At 42.4% G+C, this 21006-nt stretch overlaps 1 protein-coding gene across 1 annotated transcript in view; it reads right to left on the bottom strand.

Moving 5' to 3' along the window:
- Positions 1 to 21006, bottom strand: part of CNTNAP2 (contactin associated protein 2) — a 971924-nt gene that overhangs the window by 461092 nt on the left and 489826 nt on the right. The gene's annotated exons all lie outside the window — the stretch shown is intronic.

Raw genomic sequence — 21006 nt, 5'->3', positions numbered from 1 at the left:
CTTATATGGATTCCTTGATAATGTGTAACTAATGGCCGCTTACCTTGTCTGCTGTAGCAGACTCTTCAAACAATTAAGTGAATTAGAAAGAGATGGAAACTATTGTCCAATAAAAACAAAATTGATCCATTTTCACATGCAAAACTGATTTTGTAGGCAAATCCTATCTTAGAAATTGGAAAAAAAGATGGTAATGTGGAAAAATTAGGCGGAAGAAGGTGTATTGACTTTGGAACAACTGATAGGTGAGGAATATGAATTCTATACAGTGGTACCTCGGGTTAAGAACTTAATTCGTTCCGGAGGTCCGTACTTAACCTGAAACTGTTCTTAACCTGAAGCACCACTTTAGCTAATGGGGCCTCCCGCTGCTGCCGTGCCGCCGGAGCACGATTTCTGTTCTCATCCTGAAGCCAAGTTCTTAACCCGAGGTACTATTGCTGGGTTAGCGGAGTCTGTAACCTGAAGCGTCTGTAACCCGAGGTACCATTGTACTTATACTGTTCTAAAAGATCAATATCATGTATCAGATGCAGCCCAATGGCAATATCTGCAGTCACAGAATCTGGTAACAGCCCTGTTTGGACCGGCAGCTTTTTCAGCTTCTGAGACACCTGAGATACTGTATCTCCCATTAATCAATGGGTCAATCACATGACAGCACTTGCAACGTATGAACAGATTGCTTATAGACACAGATTTTGTTTGGATAAATATACTGACATTTGGAATGAGTTTATACAGAATATAGTAGGTTATTAATAATCATACACATATTAGGGCAATAATATTACATATATATCTATATAATAATGTATGGAAATGCAACTGACTATACTTAGTGTATTAATTTATATCCTTTTTATTGTAATTGTATTTTTTTTTTGCACTCCCCCCCTTCATTCATTTTCTCTTTTTTCACATTATTTCTTATAACTGAAACTATCTTAATAAAATATTAATTGAAAATAATAATAATAAATAGGGTGGTCTGTATCCTTGGTTGACCCAGTAAAATAATCAGCCTACACATGTGTTGGTTGATTAAGGATTCATACCCAATGCCTATGCCAAAGCCTGTTGACATCTGTCGTCCTGTGTTTATAGCAATTTTACCATTTTTGGGCCCTGCCGCCCACGGCTTCCCTGTCCCAGGGGACTGCAATTTAATTTAAGTTTACTGTTTTCAAGCCCAAGAACTGAAATGGAGTAGACATAAAAATGTGGAATAAAGAAAGTATATTTTTTATATGAGCTGCTAGGGTGGACTTCTAAACTTGCCATTATCCCAAAGTCTTAACAGCGTGTTTAGATAGTCCGCAGATGGTTAAAGGGTAAAATAGTTCTATCTGCAGAAAGACTGAAGCATGATCTCTATCAGGAGAGGTTCAGCTTTTCAGACAACACTGTTTTATACTGCAGACGTATTCAAAATCACTGGTACACACACACACACACACACACACACACACACATATATATAATGAAACAGTAAAGCAAGTGTAATAATAGCCCCTGGTAAACTGTGGACATGATTTCCTTAACCACAACCTCACATGAAATCTACATAGTGCCACCCTGAAGATCCCAGGCACCATGGAGACTAGACTGGCCTCGACCAGAGCCAGGGCCTTTTCAGCTGTGGCCCCGGCCTGGTGGATCACTCTCTCACAAGAGACCAGGACATCCTTCTGCAGGGCTTGTAAGACGGAGCTGTTCTGCCAGGCCTTTGGCCAGGGTTCAGTCTGACTCATTTTCTCTTTGTATAAGAACAAGCACGAAGGAGGTTTCCCAGCCCGCTCACAGGTCCTTATAGGATCAGTTGAAACAGTTGGTTCTGGCGAGTATTAACTGTTTTCCATTTTAACCTGAGGATTGTCATTTGTTCAGTTTTAACTTTAACTTTAACTTATTTGAATTAATTTTAGGGTGCATTTTAATCGACTGATTACTTGTTTTTATGCATATGGTATTATTTATATGCTGTTTGCCACTCTGAGCCCAGCTCCGGCCGGGGAGGGAAGGGTACAAATAAATTATTATTATTATTATTATTATTATTATTATTATTATTATTATTATTATTACTACTACTACTACTACTACTACTACTATTATTATCTCTCTGTCTTCCTTCAAATCTCTCAAAAACCAGGAGCCTGCAAGTGGCTTTTAAGGCAGGGAGTGTGGATTCCAGGCAGCAGATCTGCACCAATATCTTGTATTCAATAGTCCACCTCTGGCTGCTCCATGTTCTCTGAAGGATCTTTGTAATGGAAAGGACCTTCAGAAAGTACACCTTTATTTAAGAAAACACATGCTAGTAAAATAACATTTCCATGAATAACCTTGACTGATGGGAGTATCCGTTGCCTGTTTTCCCCCAACACACACATTTGAGGCACATTTAAGTTACAAAATCAACCCAAATGAGGAGTTTTTAAAGGGGATCTGAAAGTATACATTGATTCCCACCTCCATCACAAAAGTTTTATTTTAATATATCCCTTCAAAACTTGTAAATGTATCAAATCTCTCAGACCAGTTTCAAAGATTTGAGTGCAGCCTGCTAATTTTTCTCTTGAAAAAGTCCAAAACAGGAAACACTGCCTTTTCTTCCTGATCACGCTCCATTCTTCCTCGTGGGTGTTTCATGTAGAAACACTGAAAAACATTTTCCCACAGTTATCCTCAATATGTCTACTGTGAAGAGGCTTTAGGAATTAACAGAGATATGTTCACAACTTTTGGAGATTTAAACCTGGAAGGTAAATGTCTTAAATCTCAGAGGCAATTTAAACATTAGTGTGCTGGGTTTTCTCCCTCTTCCTAAAATAAGCTGAAAAGCCAGGCATAATCCTGTATTGGATGGATTTTCTATTCTCCCCTCCAAAAAAGACTCCCCTCTCTCCAAATAAGAGAATTGTGTTTTATTTTTTTGAAAAAGGGAGGAAGCTGTGCCCTGCAAAATAATTACACTCCCAGTGAGGCAGGAGAGTCAGTGGAGTTCGGATGGGATCTGGAAGTCAGAGTCACATACTAAATTGTGCCAATGAGCAGTGACCTCGGGCGATGTGTGCATTTATCAGATAAGCCGTGGATGTCTAAGTACACACAGCAGTCACGGTCAAATTCTAAATCAATTGCAAATGCCCTAGAAAGCAACAGACAAATCACTATACCCAGGACTTTTCCCAAGAAAAATGGGTGCCAGAACTCACCATGAAGTTGTTACAGCTGGGCGACTCAGGGCAGATGCTGGTTTGACAACGGCCACATTCATCGCCCCGAGAGGTGCTAAAAGCTATGGCAAGCTGTCTCCTTGGCTGGTTTGGGGGTCACCCCTGGTTCTGGTGCAGGTCATGTAAATGTGCCCCCACCCCCCTCGTTCTCTCTGACTCGTTCTCTCTATGACAGCTCGAAAGGGCCCCTGCGCAAACGCACATGTGTGCAATGGGAGAGGCCTGCCTGGAAAGCATAAAGAAGAGGAGGAGGAAGAGGAGGAGGAGTTTGGACTTGATAACCTGCCTTTCACTCCCCTTAGGGAGTCTCAAAGTGGCTAACAATCTCCTTTCAGAGCCAGTGTGGTGTAGTGGTTAAGAGCGGTGGACTCGTAATCTGGGGAACCGGGTTCGCGTCTCCGCTCCTCCACCTGCAGCTGCTGGGTGACCTTGGGCCAGTCACACTTCTCTGAAGTCTCTCAGCCCCACTCACCTCACAGAGTGTTTGTTGTGGGGGAGGAAGGGAAAGGAGAATGTTAGCCGCTTTGAGACACCTTAGGGTAGTGATAAAGCGGGATATCAAATCCGAACTCTTCTTTTTCTTCTTCTTTCCCATTTCCCACAGTCCATTTTAAAACATAGTGTGAACAGTTCAGAAGTAAGGCATTGCCTCGCAAATAACTTCTAGATATCTAACACTGTTTGCAACTGGTGGCCAAACGCCACCAACTTATTTGGCAACTAAATTCTAAACTGGTTTTGAAATGACCTCTTGAGTGCAACTCAGGAACAGAGTTTGCTATAAATTATTACTCTTAAATAAATTGAATTAATTTGGACTCATCTGTGTCACAGGCTGTATCTTTCTCAAGGCTGTTTTCAGGCGGGAGTGGGGGGGGGCTACATTCTTGTCTCTAGGATAAAAATAGGACTTGGCAACTGATGTCAAGGAGTGACAGCACACTCAAAAAGAATGCTTATTAAAACTCTGGCTCCTTCTCCTACTCTGCTACAGATAGATCAGAGTTCTTTAGAGTGAGCTGTGAGGTGGCTACTTTGCCCTCACCTAGCCGCTCAGAAATCAGTCTCAAGTGTGTCTTCGAATGCAGAGGCGGACATCTTCGGACTATTGAAGATATCATTAACTCCTTTCTGCACCTAAGTCATAATGCAAATATCCAAAATAAATTCAGCACCTCTGTCAGATATGAACAACATCCCATTGGCTTGCTATGTCTTAGACAGAAGTACAAACAGAACAACAACAAAAATACTCCTGCAAACTGCAAAATAAAATACTAAAAGTATTAAAACATCATTGGGCACCCTCACTGTCTGTGGGGGAGAAACACTATCTTACATGCAAAACAGGAGGTGCAGGGGGTTGGACTAGATGACCCTCGGGTCCCTTCCATCTACAATTCTATGATTCTATAAAAACAAAATGGCAAATCTGGGGAAAGTTGAAGCTGGAACCCTTCTGCCTGACAGACTAGCTTCCTCTACACAGAGGGATCCCCTGCCCCCAGGATGATTTGAAGATAAGAATCACTAATCTACAGAAGTAATACAGTCCAAGAAGAATTGTACAACATGGTGGTTCTGGACATCTAATTTTATTTTCTATCTTCTACAAAATAAACAAAGGCTTGGCACACACATTTTTATAAGTTATGTATGCCTACACTAATTCAAACAAAACAAGATTGTAGTGCATTGCTGAGAAATGTTTTATTGGGGATTTCTGCTTATTGAGCGATGGATTATGCGGCCATCTTACAGATCCACAAAGCAATGTAAATTCTGAAAGACTTTGCCCTCCAGGGATACTATATAAGCAAGTAACAAGACTTACATTGCCATTTTATTTGGAAGGCTATGGCGCATATTTGAAAGCCTCAGTAATTTACTTTTTTTGTTATTACCATGAAAAAGGGAGAATGCAAACGATATCGACGGTGACGTCTTTGTATCATGCCAAACTACTGCCCGAGCCTCAGTCTCCATGTGTGGAAGTCACCCCATCTGCCCGAAGCTGCAGTTGTCACAAGCGCCAAGGGTCACGTTAATTGCAAATGGAAAGAAATCTTTAAATGCCTCTGAATCGAAGAACCCAAACTATAAGGGGACTGCCTAGATAGCACACAGCCATTTTACCGTACAGTTAGTGCTTGAATGGCTGTATCAGTCTGAAACTTCCTGGGCACTGCACCCACCCTACTTTCTTATTCCAATGTAGTCAGAGTGGCATGGATCCTGCCACGAGAAATCAGGAAGCACAGCATGAATCACCAGGTAGGTAGCAATACAAACCTAGGCTGGAGTGGGGGGGGGGCTCCCATAAGAAGAGCAAATACAACATTTTGTGTGCAGGACAGAAGGGACGGCTGTCACCTACAGGCTATGCTGCTTGTGAACTTCTGGTGGTATCTGCCGGGCTGCGGTTGACTAGACCTCGCCCATCTAGCATGGCAATGCAGAAAAGCCTATGGGTTTCCTTGCTGGATAGCCCAGGAAGAGCTACCAGCCATGGAAGAATCTTCTAGTTAGTGCTGTGCCAGAATTGGTCCTCCATTTCCTTAAAAGTGTTTGTCCCTTGTGAAAGAGGCTTCCACTTTTCTGCTTCATTCTTGGGACACTTTCTAAGAACTGTGGTGCTTGGCAGGGCTTTGAGCTTACCTTATCACTGTGAGGTGACCAATGACTCTGTGTGTAAACATTTCTCCAGTGTTCTGGAGCTTCCCTGGCTGCCTGCACTCTGAAAAGTCACATGGGAAGAGTTCCCCTGGGCTTTACTTGAAAGATTGCCACTCAGGAGGGCTGCAGACTGAGGACCTCTGGTGAGATGATTTGTGCAGTGGAAGGAATGACACCTGCAAATACCCCTTGATCACCTCAAAAGACGCACCAAAAAAACCCCACCCCTCTGTAACTCATGAGAATTTCACTGGAATTTTCTCTCCCTTTTCATAACTTTTAAACTTAATTTCTTTTCTCATAGATGGGTGGTGAAGGGGGGTGGGGTAGAAAGGGTTTTTTTTAAACACATTGAGTATTAACGTTGTTCCCTAACCAGAGGCAACTGCAAGTCCTCATTATATTTGTCAATTAATTTGTTTTTTTTTAATAAAAAAATTATTGAAATTTTACAGACAAAAGAGAATTACAGAATAAGAAAAGAAAAAGAAAAAGAAAAAAATACAAAAATGCAAAGAAAAATACAAAATACATGAAGAAATAAAAAACAATTAAAAAACAAATCAATCTTTTCGTATCTTATATTTTAATTACTTGTTTCCTGACCTCCTCACACCTCCCTTTTTGTATTCCAATTCACATAGTTAATTCAGCAAATCCTTTCCCTCTTTGTTTTTATCTTAATTCTATATCTTAACATATTATAACTTTATATTTTCATCTAATTATCAGTCCATTTTTACATATTCTTTTTAACCTTATTGCTAAAGCCACTTCATTTCAATCCAACATCATTTTAGCATTCATTAATTTTACAATGTTTCTGCAAATAGTCTTTAAACTTCTTCCAGTCTTCTTCCACCAACTCTTCTCCCTGGTCTCGGATTCTGCCAGTCATTTCCGCCAATTCCATATAGTCTATCACTTTCATCTGCCATTCTTCCAAGGTGGGTAGATCTTGTGTCTTCCAATACTTTGCGATGAGAATTCTTGCTGCTGTTGTTGCATACATAAAGAAAGTTCTGTCCTTCTTTGGCACCAATTGGCCGACCGTGCCCAGGAGAAAGGCCTCTGGTTTCTTCAGGAAGGTATATTTAAATACCTTTTTCATTTCATTATAGATCATCTCCCAGAAAGCCTTAATCCTTGGGCACGTCCACCAAAGGTGAAAGAATGTACCTTCATTTTCTTTACATTTCCAACATTTATTATCAGGCAAATGATATATTTTTGCAAGCTTGACTGGTGTCATGTACCACCTATATATCATTTTCATAATATTCTCTCTTAAGGCATTACATGCCGTAAATTTCATACTGGTGGTCCACAACTGTTCCCAGTCAGCAAACATAATATTATGACCAATATCTTGTGCCCATTTAATCATTGCAGATTTAACCGTTTCATCCTGCGTGTTCCATTTTAACAGCAATTTATACATTCTTGAAAGTATATATTTGTCGATTAATTTGTAACCATCCCATGTATCAGGCACATTTTTGCAAGAATTGTTTCAATCATGTCTTTGATTTTAACCATTCATGAAAAAATTAATGTGTGAAAAAATCTTAACTCTCCTGACAATACATCCTCACCCATCAATAAAGACAATATTTCAATCTTTGAGGAACTCAGCCTTCCATCCACCTCAGACAGAAGAAAATCTATGTGTTCTCTCAAACACCAGAACACAAACCTCCAACCAGGATGATGAGGTAAGATTAAACCATATAATTTATGTATTATTTCTCAAGATATATTGATCTTTCCAAAATGCTTATTGATCTCTCTGAAATGCTTATTAAGTGAATCTATTGCTTATAAATTATGTCTTATTGCTGAAAATCTTATTATTTTCTTACTCTCAAGACACTAGAGGTAATGCTGATATTTATTTGGACTCTTATAAATGATAATTGGTGCCTGCAAAAATAAATTATCAGCATAGCAGGCAGGCTGGTGACACTTTGGGGCATTGTAACTATGGGCTAGAGGAGGAACAAACATCCTTTTCCCGTATTTCTAGAATAACATCTGAAACGGGAACTCATACAGGCTCTCCATGCATTTGCTCTTGGATTTCAAAACATCATTCAAAACAGCCCCAAAGCATCATTTTTCTGGCCCTGCTCTGCCTTGCTGTAATCCCAGGAATGCCCTTTACTGCCTTGTCTCCCAGAAGCCTCACTCCACAGGTGACTTTACCAAACAGGCACTTAAGCAACTTGCAAGCACATGCCCTTCTCTGTACCTGAGTCCCTTTGCTCACAGTCATCTCCAGCACGGCTCTTCCATTAGACCATTCATAATCTCCACCAAGGACAAAAGGAACTTTCCAACAAGCACCGTCCCTACTGGTAAATTAATCAACAGTTATTTGCATTCCTTAAACTTAGGGCCTTCCACCCCATGTTGGCACACAACACTCCTCTTGTACTCAGAATTTTGCCACTGAGGACTCACGGCCAACATCAATCTTACCTTAGGCTCCCAATTCAGTTAAGCACATGAAACATGTTTTACAGTGATGAGAAATTTAATTCATTCCCCTTCCCTTCTTTAGAATCCTCACCTTTACTCCAGGTAACTCCTCCCCTTAGGAAATAGAAACTTTACAGACTTTACAGACTTCTGGGGAGGTGGCAGACCTGCTCAGCTGCAACTGTTGAAAGCTCCAACAGATGTAATTAAGTGGTGTATTTATGATAGAGATATTACTATTATCTCTGAGGACAGAAATGACCTTGGAATGAACTTCCAGAAGTTCTAAAAAGGATTGTTATCTACCATGGGATCAAGAAATATTCACAGAGAAGATTCAGAGAATCTAGTGAGGGGTCTGGAAATAAAAAAGTGCATGTAGGATTGGGAATGTGTGTTAACATGGGATCTGGTACAAAGAAAACCATGTTAACATTGGCTCCTTTCTATTCCCTTTCTCCCCAAGTAAAGCGTTGAATGAAAATCTCGAGGACTGACTTGTCCTGACATGATCCTTTAGATCACGACTAACCCTCATTTGTATTTACAGAGAATAAATCAGTGCTGTCTGAGTCAGGTTGAGGCCTGCTGTTAAGATAGGTCAAGGATGAACTAACGGAGGTGGCCTTGTAGCTCAGGATGTCTCTTCCATGCTTGAGTTCCACTGAACATGAGATCAGAGGAAGAGAATCCCTCACAGCGAAGGGTGGCAAATGGGGATGCCTTTGGACATTGCAGCCATGCTGGAGAGGTGGGAAGGTTCTCCACATGCTACAGAGGAAGTTACACCTCCTCTGATACCTGTTGTTTTAAAACATAAAACTTTTCTGAAGCATAGTATGTTAAGTGTTCTCTTGAAGTCAACCACACAAAGTTAATTAACTGCCTTCATTCTTGTAAGTTGTCCAGCATCTCTGTGCCTGAAGACAAGAGCCAGGAGTAACGCAGCTTGTCATCTTTGGTTTGAATATGTGTGTGAATGGCTTTTCTTCTCAGGTAAGCTTGGAGTAAAAGTCTATTAACTATAACAAGAACCCAAGCTACTCTTAATACTTCTTAAGGCCATTATAAATATATAAGAATTGACAAAAGTTAAAAATATGGAAGCAATTTGCAATAACACCCAAACAAATCACTTTTCCACTTTTATTTCTATACCCAGCAGCTTTTTGAACAAACTTCTTGCTATAAAGATAATTCTGCACTAGTATTATTTCCACTCTGAAGGGCTTTCACATACCCAGCTTAACTGAAAAATTTCCCATCAAAAAATTCTATCCGCCTTTGTTTGGATCCAAATAATTGTTGCCGATCATGTGTTGAAAGAGCTGCCTCGCAGAGTATATTTCGAATATGTGAACAGTCCGTCTATTCTTGGATGCACACAGACACAAGAGGTAGGGTGCGCATGAGTCACTGGCCAGGAGGTGAAGGAGGCACCATCTCTGCACCAGCCCCAAAGGCCAGGCCCCAGCATGGCTTCCCTCCTTGTGGCTCCGGCCTCCAAAGGGAGCCTGTCATGGGGACACCTGGTTGCACCTCCTCAAAAAAATGCCTCAGGGCGATGGCGCCCCAGCCTGCCCACACTGCGACTCTGATTGAGTGCCATTTCCTCTCTCTGCCCTTCCACTTCTCTATGTGCATTTCTACATGCAGTGAGCCACAGGTGTCAGGCCTTCGTTGCCTGCATGATGGGTTGTGTAAGTGGGGCTCTATATGTGTTTACGTAGCCCCACCTGGAGATCTTTTCCCCCAATCCAAATAATTGTTGCCTCTATCATGAATTCACATCATATTTAATTGGCTTTTGATATTATGCTAATACACCAAACAATTCTGCCATCTCTTCCTCCCTCCCATGTAGGTCTACTGTCTGTTGACAATACAGTATTTGCAAAGCTGTTTGGGACACAAATCCTTATGGATTGTAATAAACAAAAAACTGCCCTTATTCCCTTATGGGGAACACAAGAGCCCTTATAGAGTCCTTTGTAGGTTCTCCATCGGTCAGAGAAAATAACAGAGGCCAGCCAGAGAATACTGAGTAGCAAAGCAGCCAGTAAGCCTGATCTTTATTGAACTGTTGCAACAGGGTGCTCCCCTCACACGCAGGAAAGGAGGAGGACCCTGAACAAAGGTGTGCCCACCCTTATATAGACATTTTAAACTGCCCACCCTGGAGTCCAAGACCACCCCCAGAAACATCATACATACATCACAGAAAGGGCAGTCTACAACAGAAATCTGAGTGTGTTGTTTATCTCCTGTCTGGCAGGTTACCTGTTAATGGTTACTTGACTGGATACCCTGGGGAGCCTGGTCAGTCTTTTGTAATGATAAATACTTAGTTTCTAAGCCAGGTCACAGGCTCACCCTATTCATACACAGACATACCCTTAAGACAGGATTTGTGAAGGAAAAGACAATGGGGAGGCTTTTCCATTTTCCTTCAGCCCTACAGAGAAAACATTTGGTCAGTTTGGGAGTCAAAATGGCCTCAGGGCTGTTCTCCTGTGCTGCTTCTGACATGTGGCTCATATATTCATGTATGTGTTTGCTTGGTACATTTATGAACATTTATTATTATATATAAGACCTTAAATTTTTTTATTTCAGGATGTTCCTGGCATTTCTATCTAAAAGAAGGATTTTGAGATAAATTCTGAAATGGTTTTAGCAATTAGTGTAACAAAAATAGTAGCCTGCTTATACACTAACATAAAAAAAAAATCAATATACATGAAAAAGCAGTTAGGCTTTCTCTAGGGTAAGATAACCTGGAATATGTGCTGACTGAGGCTGATAAACTTCAGCAGCAAAATGTGATAAAACCATGAGTTAGGTTTATTCACAGACCATATTTAATGCCTGCATTATGACAGAAGATCAATCACGTAAATTCACTTAGAATATCTACAGCATATTCAGTGTCAAAGAGACTTATTTCACTGATGAAAATAAGAAGTGACCTTATTTCTATGCTGTTAAAAGCAGACAGGTATTAAAAACAATAAAATCAAGGTTCTATTTAGAATTCCAAAACAGCTATCAATGTGCCTAGTTATACTGTATATTGAACAGGGCTGCAATCCCCTTGAAAGAGCAGGTATGCGGCAGGCGGACTCTCAGAGTCAGCTGAAACCCACGCAGCCTGAGGGGCACCAGTTTCAGATGCTTCAGAGGTGCCGCCATTTCTGGGCAGAGCTAGGTTGGCCAATCCATGCCTGGGAGGCTCCCACTCAGATCACCACAAGGAGTTCTGCATGGTCCTGCCCTCAAAGGGGCCACAGGGGATTCAGTCGCTATGGAATACGGCTACCAGAATTTTGACGTGCATGACTAGGTATATTATCCCAATCTTTTATAAAAGAAAAAACTCCCTTGGCAGCCTGTCTGATTTGGATCCAATTCAAGACCCTGGTTCTTACATGACTTGGGACCTAAACGCCAGGGCCTCCTCCATACCAAGTTGCATGTGCTCTCAGATCTTGAGGTTGAGGCCTCTCTCCTGTCCCTCTGTCTTTGTAGAGTGGGAGGTGGGAGTTCTGGTCTTCTTTCTTCTTCTTTGCTTAGTTGACTTTGCAGAACTTGCAGGGAGAAAGAATTTCGCTAAACGTTAGAGAAACCTCTTAATGGTCAAGATGTTTGACCTCTCAGGAGGTGGTGAGCTCACATTTGCTGGAAGCATTTAAGCAGAAGCTGGGCAGCCAATCACTGGGATCCTGCATTACAGTTGGGGGGGGTGAACTAGATGGCTTCTGGGGTCCCTTCCAGCTCTCTTAAGCTATGATTAGGTGGGATAATTCCACCATCGTTGTGTGTTTTGACTGGGGAAGGCTGATAAATGCAAATTTCCAATAAATATAAACCAAGGCAATGAATAACAAGTTTAGGACAATGCTGTAAAAATCTCCATCAAGATAATGTTTTAAAATTACAATTAAGTGCCAGACTTCTAATATCTGAAAAATGGAAGCTAGATAACCACAAAACATCTGAATGTTTTTGAAAGCATTATCCTTTTCAAAATCTTCCTTTTCATAATGAGCATCTTCCTGCAATTGAGAAACTCTAATTGAAGGCATTTAAGACTGCTGCTCAGAGGCATAAGGAATACATATGAAACTGTTCTCTTGCATTAGCTAGTTCATATCTGGTGTTATGATATGAACCCCCCACCCCACAAAACAATCTGAAACAAAAACACATAGCTGTACAATAGCATCTTAGTTCTGATTAAGATCTGATTCACCCAACCAACGAATTATATGCGCCAGTTTAAAGGCTGTGATAACATTTCACTGAAGTAATACACTGGGCCTTACTTTCAAAAGGCACTAAATTGTGTGGAATGTTTTCAGATCAAAGCCAGACAGTGCAGGTGCCTCACATCAAAAGCCTTCTGTCACCACAAGGAATTGAGCCCGTGGTGTCAAAGAAAGGCCTTGGCTCTCTCCCCAAAGGCTTTGCATTAATTTCCCTATTGTGCAAAGGGGACGTTGAGTCCCTTCAGCTCAGCTGACAATCTGCAACGCAGGATGCTACTTGACACTGCAGTAATTAGAAAGCTGAAAGAGGAAGCAATGGAATCGAAGAACTGCTCACTTGGGGCAGAAAATGAGAGGTCATGGGAGAGGCTTTAATGGAAGAGAGCTCACAGCACAGAACAAAGAATGACGAGGTCAGCAAGAGAAACATTGCAGTAATAAACCAGTGGGAGACATACAACTCCCCAAGTTCCGCTTGGCTCTTTTAACTCAGCAGTCAATAAAAGGGTAGCACTGAGTCAGTTTACTTAGAAGTGGTTGTCTTCCCTGAACAATTAACTATGGTGGGATGGTAAGGAATTTAAAATCATGTCTCATCAACAATTTGGAATAAGCTATACGTGTCCAGCAGAAGCTGATTTCGAATGTCACCATGTTCAATAAATCCTTTGCAATTGGTTCACTTTCCCACAGCTGGAAGACAAATAAGCAAACCTCTTCTTCTGCATATGCACACTAGTCTTAGCAATTCAGTGCAGCTTCGCTCACGGTCTCTCTGCCTTCTACTGCCAGGAAGGCACACGGGAGATGACCTGCAGAGAGGCTCCTCAAGGTGCCTTTGAAGATGGCCCTATTCCAGGCACCTTCACAACCCTCTCTGCAGGTGGTCTCCCATGAGCCTTCCTGGCAGTAGAAGCCAGAGAGACCGTGAGCAAAGCTGCCAGCAGCACCGAGTTGCTAAGACTAGTTGCGTTTTAATCTCCCACAATCCCCAGGAGTGTTGCCCAGTTGTCCAACTCTCTTCAGAGCCTGGAGGGAGAACAATTGCATGGTGCTAAAGTCTTTGTAGACCTGTGGCCTCAAAAGAAGATTGGGGGGGGGAGAGAACAATGCTAACCCCCTACCCCATTCTTCCAGCCATGTAGCATTTAAAACCACAGGAGGGTCACCAATTAAGAGAAAGACCACGCCAAAGTAGACAGCCACATTTGGCCATGTGTGGCTGGGGGCTTACAATCATTTTATCGGATACCCCTAGAAACAGCTGCCCTGTGTTCTAAGGTAAATGCTTCTCTTGCATTGCTTTTCTCTCTGTTTCTTTTTTATTGCAGAATGAAGGGGATAGTATAGGTACAGGGAGTGGGCTGTATGCTGAGACCCTTGTAATGCCCGGCACCCCCTTCTAATTCCTGGAATAGCCTGGCTAGCTTCCTGGTGAGCTGATGGGCTATTAAGAGGAACAAAGGAAGTGGCCCTGTGCAAGATAGCAAATGAGTGGGGTCCCCTCCCCCAACTCAAGGGATCCTTCCTGCAAGTTTTGGCAATGGTTTTAAAATGCTACTGATTTGTGCTTTTTGCATGTTTGTGGCGATGGGAACTGTTTAATGATGTTTCGGAAATACTCTGAAAGTCTTGTGTGTGCTTGAAAGCTGCTCTGTGCTGCAGTGGCACAAAGGAAAGTGGGATCAAGGCATTTGGGTAATGCAGCACTGGTACTGAGGCTTATAATCCTGGTTTAAATAAGACGGAACTCATCACTTCAGGCATGCGGGGGGAGGGGGCTGGGTAAACTGTTGGATACAGAACAGACTGGGAGCGTGCGCCAAGGAGAAAGAAGAAGGCCTGAAGTGATCTGATGCACTTGCTTGATAGGAATAGGCTGTTACTGGATTGGGTTAAAAGTCTAATTGTGTTTTATTATCAGTTTTTGATTATATGTGTTCTAATGCCTCCGCTAGTCTGTCTGTGATTTTTCTAAATGTAAGCTGAATTTTGCTGCTTACACATCTGGGGATAGGTGTTCAGTTCTGTGGGGAAGGGGTAGTGTTATGAGTTTGTGGGTGCCAGACCTCTCTCACCCCTGGATTCAGGAGGTCTTAGAATGTAAGCAAGGTATCAAGATGGGTTCCAGACTTCTAGTCCCTGGATCCAGCAAGAAGTGTTATCATCTAATCAAGCTGGCCTAACCTCCTGCTGGGGGGTAGGGAGACCAAAGGAGACGCAAATGGGTGCTCCCCTCCCCTCCCTCCCCTCATACATGGTGAGAAGGAAGAATGCCAGAGCTGAGAGTTGGGAGCTGTGTGACTGAGAAGCAAGGCAGCAAGCTGGAAAGCCAGAGAAGCACAGAAAGGGTTGGTATTTTCTTGAATCCTAGGCTGTGACTATGGGAGAAACAAGACCCTCCTTCGCAGGCTCAGGTTGTATAAATGCATAAATAAACAATATACCCTAAGGACATCACAGTCTCTGCTGTGTCTCTTTCCAAAAGGGAACACAAACCCTGGGTAAGTGCCAGGAACCCCTGGACTCTCACATCGCTCAGAGATTGGGCTGGTGTGCAGCAGAGTGTGGCTCCCCAGGACCCAGCAGAAGGCTTAGCCTAGGAAAGTGAACAAGAGGCTGACTTTCCTGAGGAGGCAGAAGGGTTAAACTTGAGAGCTAGCAGTTCATAGGCTGACGATTCTGATAAGGGAGAAGGGCTGGTTTCCAAAACTGAAACCCCGCAGCCCATCCTTCACAGGGAGGGCTGGAAGATGACCAAGGAGAGTCCAGGCTGCCAATGGAGAAGAGAGAGACTATCCACTGTCAGTGGAGAAGAGCTGATTCAGACTCTCAGTCCTTGGAGGAGGCGTTGGGAATGCCTCAAAGAGGAGCGGAAGGGGAGGGGCAGACATACGAGGTTCTGGGGTAGATCCTGTTGGAAGCAGAACTCGGATTCAGATTAGAGCATCTATTGAGATTAAATTAGAGCAGATTAGAGCATCTATAGAGGAGTGCGAAGCCCCGCTCAGGATGTTTGTTTCTGTAATAAAAAGTATCTTGAGCTGACGGGAGTCTGCTTACTGCCAGAAAGCTGGCTAGTCACCAGGGATTGTTATACTGCCCCTCTAGTCAAAGAAGAAACAATCAAACTATCTTTGAGCTCATCTGATAACTGTGCAGAAATGTAATCATATTTTAAACCTACTGAGGTACATATATTGTTTCTGGAATAGAGAATTACTAAATAAAAGCAATTTTGTAGGTGTTCTAAACATTGTCACTGCAGAAAATACATCTTACCAGGGTCATTGACATCGATCCAGCAACATGTCCCTGCATGTCCAAGGAAAGTGACAGATGCTCCGCTGTTAGCAGTGACAAGGGATCAGAACTCCTTGTTTTAGAACTGGGAACGACTATGGGAAACAATGGTTGGTTCACCAAAGACTTTTGCTTTTCACTTAGATAATCATGAAGGGAGGAGGGAAGGGGCCAGAAATCTAATTCATATCTCAGCCTCCAGAGTCAATAGATCATCCAAATACAGCCAATGTGCCATTGCTAAAATCTGTGCAAGCCCTTTGGGGGGGGGGGGCTGACCATTATTGCAAAATCATGGCAGTCCCTTGAGCAGCATCTATGAAAAGATCTCCATGCGGAGGCTGCCACTGTTAGGCTGCAAGCCTAGTGGAAGCCCTGAACCACTCCTGAGCCACTCCTAGGGAAGCCTCTGCTTACTGGGTCATAGTATCTTACGTCACCTCAAAACAAAAGCAGCAGTGAGTCCACAGGCATTCAAGAATTGTGATAAGAAATAGAAAAGGTTCATGCAAGCTGGCACTAGTTCCACATGAACATGATTCTTTTAGTGCATTAGTTGTATTAATTATTTCTGTTGTGGTTCTACAGTAGCTTATAATATTTAAGACGCTGATACACAAAAACTATTTACTAATGAGCTGGCATTCTGCCATGAGAATGAGTAAACAGCATCTAAAAAATTAGTTTTCTTTTGAAAAATATAATAGGACAGAGTTTACAAAGTATGTAAGTGCTTGGGAAGCTGAATATGGCCTGTTACACTTGAGCAACTTCACAAATTACACAGATCTTATTTAATGTGTGTATTCTCTCCAGGTAGCAGATTTGCATAAATGTTTAGGATCTGGTGCAAGAAATCTGAAACAAATGCTGAAGATACACACCCAGGTATCTCTGCTTATCATTAGCAAAATGATTTTCTGGGTATCAGCTTCTTAAGCATGGGGACCCATTTGAGGATCCCAGTATCAGTAATTAAGGAAGAGACAGAAATGCAACTCTCCATAAAGTATACTTCTCATTCTCACCTCAGTTTCTTCTTCTTTTCTACATTCGGGTGCATCCTGCCAATTTAGGCCAATACTTCACACATCAGATCACCTGGTCTTTAGTCCATAGACCTGGTCTTTCCCATAGTCAATTCCGTTTGTTATTTCTGCCACAACAGACTAACATAGCTGCCTCTTTGGATCATTTGGTGGGAAGGCAGGATACAAAAGGGCACATCTATGATACCACTTTAGCTGTCATGGCTTCCCCCAAAGAATCCTAGGAAGTATAAAGATGTTGAGAGTTCTTTGGAGACTTCTATCTATAGATGTCTCCTAACATCTCTCAGCACCCGTAACAAAATAAAGCTCGCAGGATTCTTTTTTTTGGGGGGGGGGGGAGATGACTGTTTAAAGTGGTATGATATGGCTGAAAACATATAGTGCAGATGGGACCTAAGCAAAAGAAAAGAAAGCTAACTGATGACGGGGGCCTGAAGGGAAACCTCTGGCCACACAGAGGAATCGTGCAAGATTCCTTCCACTGCCATCCTGTCACTCCCTGCTGACGTGGTCATGAAATAGCAAAGAATGACATGAATGACGGCTGAAGCATAATTGCCATGGTTGGCAATTCATATCTTACTCTAGACATCAGTGAAACAGAGGCGGCCCCTTAGGCTTAAAACCGATGACACAGAAACAAAACTCCAGACCTTGAATCTGGTGAACTTTTCCTTTCAGAAAGATCAATCCCTGATTTCCCAGGCGACCAAGTCACTGTGGACAAACTGATCGGTCACTGCTGAAGAAATGAGAAGGTGGCAGAATGCCAACCAAAGCCTTTATGGACATTCACTCAAGCAAAGAGCTTGAAAAGGCTATGCAGAATGAATTAGGCTACGATTCTCCACATCTACTTGCCACAGCTGAATGAAAGGACACCAGGGAGACTTCATTTTCCAAAGTCTTGCTTTAAAGGCCACACTTTCAGAAACCTCTTCTCCTTTTCCATGGTGACTAACTAGGAGTATTATTTACAGTGGTTGAAATGGTAGAAAGAAGCCAGGAAAGAGAATGTCATGACACAAAGCTGGGTTTTGCTGTGATTTATATGAATCCCTGCTTTGAAAAATAGCCTGCTACAGCATGAAGGGAAACCTATGATTTATATTAACTAAAGAAAGAGAGTCCTTTTTTGCAGCAACTTTATGTGTGACTTCAGAAAACGATGGAAGAGAAATCTGTTTGGTCCACATTTTTAAGTGAATGTATACCTACTTCATACCTTCCGGACTAATATATAGAGCAGGGCTGTAATTCCTTCAGATTTTGCACTCTTCCAGATGTTGTGATATGGTCCTTGGCTCCAAGAATGGACCCAAATGCATGAAAAATGTGTTCCTATCAATGTTGAAATACACATTTCCACCTACACACACACACACACACACACACACACACACACACACACACACATATATAAATCTCTAGGTGGCTCTAATTAATCATGGGGTAGAGTTGACTAACTCCTCCTTTCTTCCATTTTCCTGTATGGAGTCTCTGGATCTTTACCAGATCTGTCTGTAAGACTGAACTGCTATGACTTCCCCTCCACCTTCTAGGCTTGAACACCTTGCAACTGCAGCCTCAGTACTTATAGGCAGAATTGACTTTACCAGAATGGGTTTATGCTTTCTGCTTATGTGCCAACATAATAAAACCGTTTGACATCGCTGGATGAGGGAGTCACAGTTTCTGTAATCTCTATTTAGCCCATTTTCAGGATTCATTATGCAACTGGTTTAACAGCAAACAAATTAGGGGGGCTAGTCAGAAGACTAAAGGTAAAGGTAAAGGACCCCTGACAGTTAAGTCCAGTAGTGAACGACTCTCGGGTTGCGGTATGCATCTCGCTTTACTGGCCAAGGGAACAGACATTTGTCCACAGACAGTTTTCTGGGTCATGTGGCCAGCATGACTAAGCCACTTCTGGCGCACGGAAATGCTGTTTACCTTCCTGCCGGAGTGGCACCTATTTATCTACTTGCACTTTGACGTGCTTTCGAGCTGCTAGGTTGGCAGGAGCAGGGACCGAGCAACGGGAGCTCACCCCGTCGCGGGGATTCGAACCGCTGACCTTCTGATCAGCAAACCCAAGAGGCTCAGTGGTTTAGACCACAGCGCCACCCGCATCCCAGTCAGGAGACTAGGTGGTGATATATTATTTAAAAGTGTTCACTTTTAAAAGTGATAACCTTAAATAGTCAACAACACTATGCTTGCAAAATAGGCAACACATTAGAGAACATTAACTTTCCATTAATTTAAAAGGGTTTCAGTTGGATTGTGTCTTTTGAGTGAAGAAAAGCTGTCCCAGTATATCCCCTCCAGATGGTCTATGTCTCTTCAGTAATTCTCATCAACCTCCTGCCCCACGGCAGGTTTCCTCTCCAACCCACAATACTATATGCTGCCATAATCCAGGCTTTGGGGAGGGGGCGTCTAGGACTCTTTGAATAGGGTTGCCATATTTCAAAAAGTAAAATTCCTGAAACCTGCAAAGTTGTTGAGGTATTTTTTAGAAACTTACCCTCTCAGAAAACTGGTGATTTTAAGCTTTTGGAGATGTGTTGCCATGTCGGGAATTATACTGATGTATGGCAAGCCTATCTTTGCAGTTATTAGGAAAAGTGAATAACATTTGACATAATATTGCTGGAGCACTGCATTGGTGTACATTCTTCCTGGCAGCAGCATGAGACCTATCACTCCATAACATCATGTCACAATGTTCTAGTAAGATGAGCATGAAAGAACCATGTGGGGGGTAGGGCAGGCCCAGTGGTATGGTTCCCTGTCATGCAAATATCATCCTTCCTTCTGTTCGAGCAATGTTTCCATTCATGAGATGGGAGCACTTCATTAGCCCTGCCCACTTGCAGATATTACAGATTCTGGGTGGGAAGCATATGTGAGTTATTCCCACACTATTGTTACCCCAGATTAAGATGTAGCAGCTGGCATTATATGTACACATCTCAGGTTCACATCATTGGGTGAGCCTCCCTCTCAGCATAACCTACTTCACTTGCACTGTTGTGAGACATCTCTGCACATTCCTTGGAAGAAGCGCATGATGCAAATGTGGCCCACTCTTACCACCACTGCTAGCTGGCATGTGAGAATAGGCTGTTAGTTCCACAAATGCAGCCAGTGGGGTGGTGGGACTTCTAGGATCAGTACAGCATAGGTGTCACAACCCCTATGGGGACCTGTGGATGGGGATGCAACAGGAGGAATGGCCACACATTCAGTGATCAGTGGAGGATAAGATCAGCGGTTTCCACTCCTATCCTCTTCACATTCTGCTCAATGTGTGAAAAAGGAAGGTCCAACAACAACAACACTGCCATTTCCTCCCCCCCCCAAAAAAACCTACTTCTGGTTTATAGTTAATTAGAACAAGCCAGCTTCATAAACTATAGCCTGAAGTAGGGATGTAGCATTCTGCTTTGTCATTGATCTGTTGCAGCCTGTTTCCACATAAAGCAGCAATATTATTTTTAAACATACAAAAATTGCATTGAAATACATCTTCGGGCCTTATTTTAAGTAATAATTCATGCATTTTACCTGTTTTTGTGCAAATAAAATGCATTGCAAAATTCAGAGAAGTGTGATCTCTGACTGCTGTGTTATGTTCTATAGAGTATGAGTCAGTTTGCTCCACAGGTGGACGGAACAAAACTATCAGGCACCTTAATTTCAAGATCACTTGCTTCAACTAACCACAGTTAAAAGCAGTTTGTCCAGGTTTCCACAATATGACAAGGTGTGTTGTATCTAAAGTCCCTCTGTTGGTGGACGAAGGAGACCTCCTACGTATTGACCAGCTAAACTCTGTTACGCAGTTCAGCGGAATTTCCCCCACAATGCAAAAGGAGGGTTGAGGCTGAGATATCATATACAGTGGTACCTCGCAAGACGAAATTAATTCGTTCCGCGAGTCTTTTCATCTTGCGAAGCACGGTCAAGTCGCAACTG

This window comes from Podarcis raffonei, chromosome 12, assembly GCF_027172205.1.
Source record: "Podarcis raffonei isolate rPodRaf1 chromosome 12, rPodRaf1.pri, whole genome shotgun sequence".
In the NCBI taxonomy this organism is placed as follows: domain Eukaryota; kingdom Metazoa; phylum Chordata; class Lepidosauria; order Squamata; family Lacertidae; genus Podarcis; species Podarcis raffonei.
The sequence above is the reverse complement of the archived record's forward strand: the minus strand, read 5'-3'. Positions and strand labels throughout refer to the sequence as shown.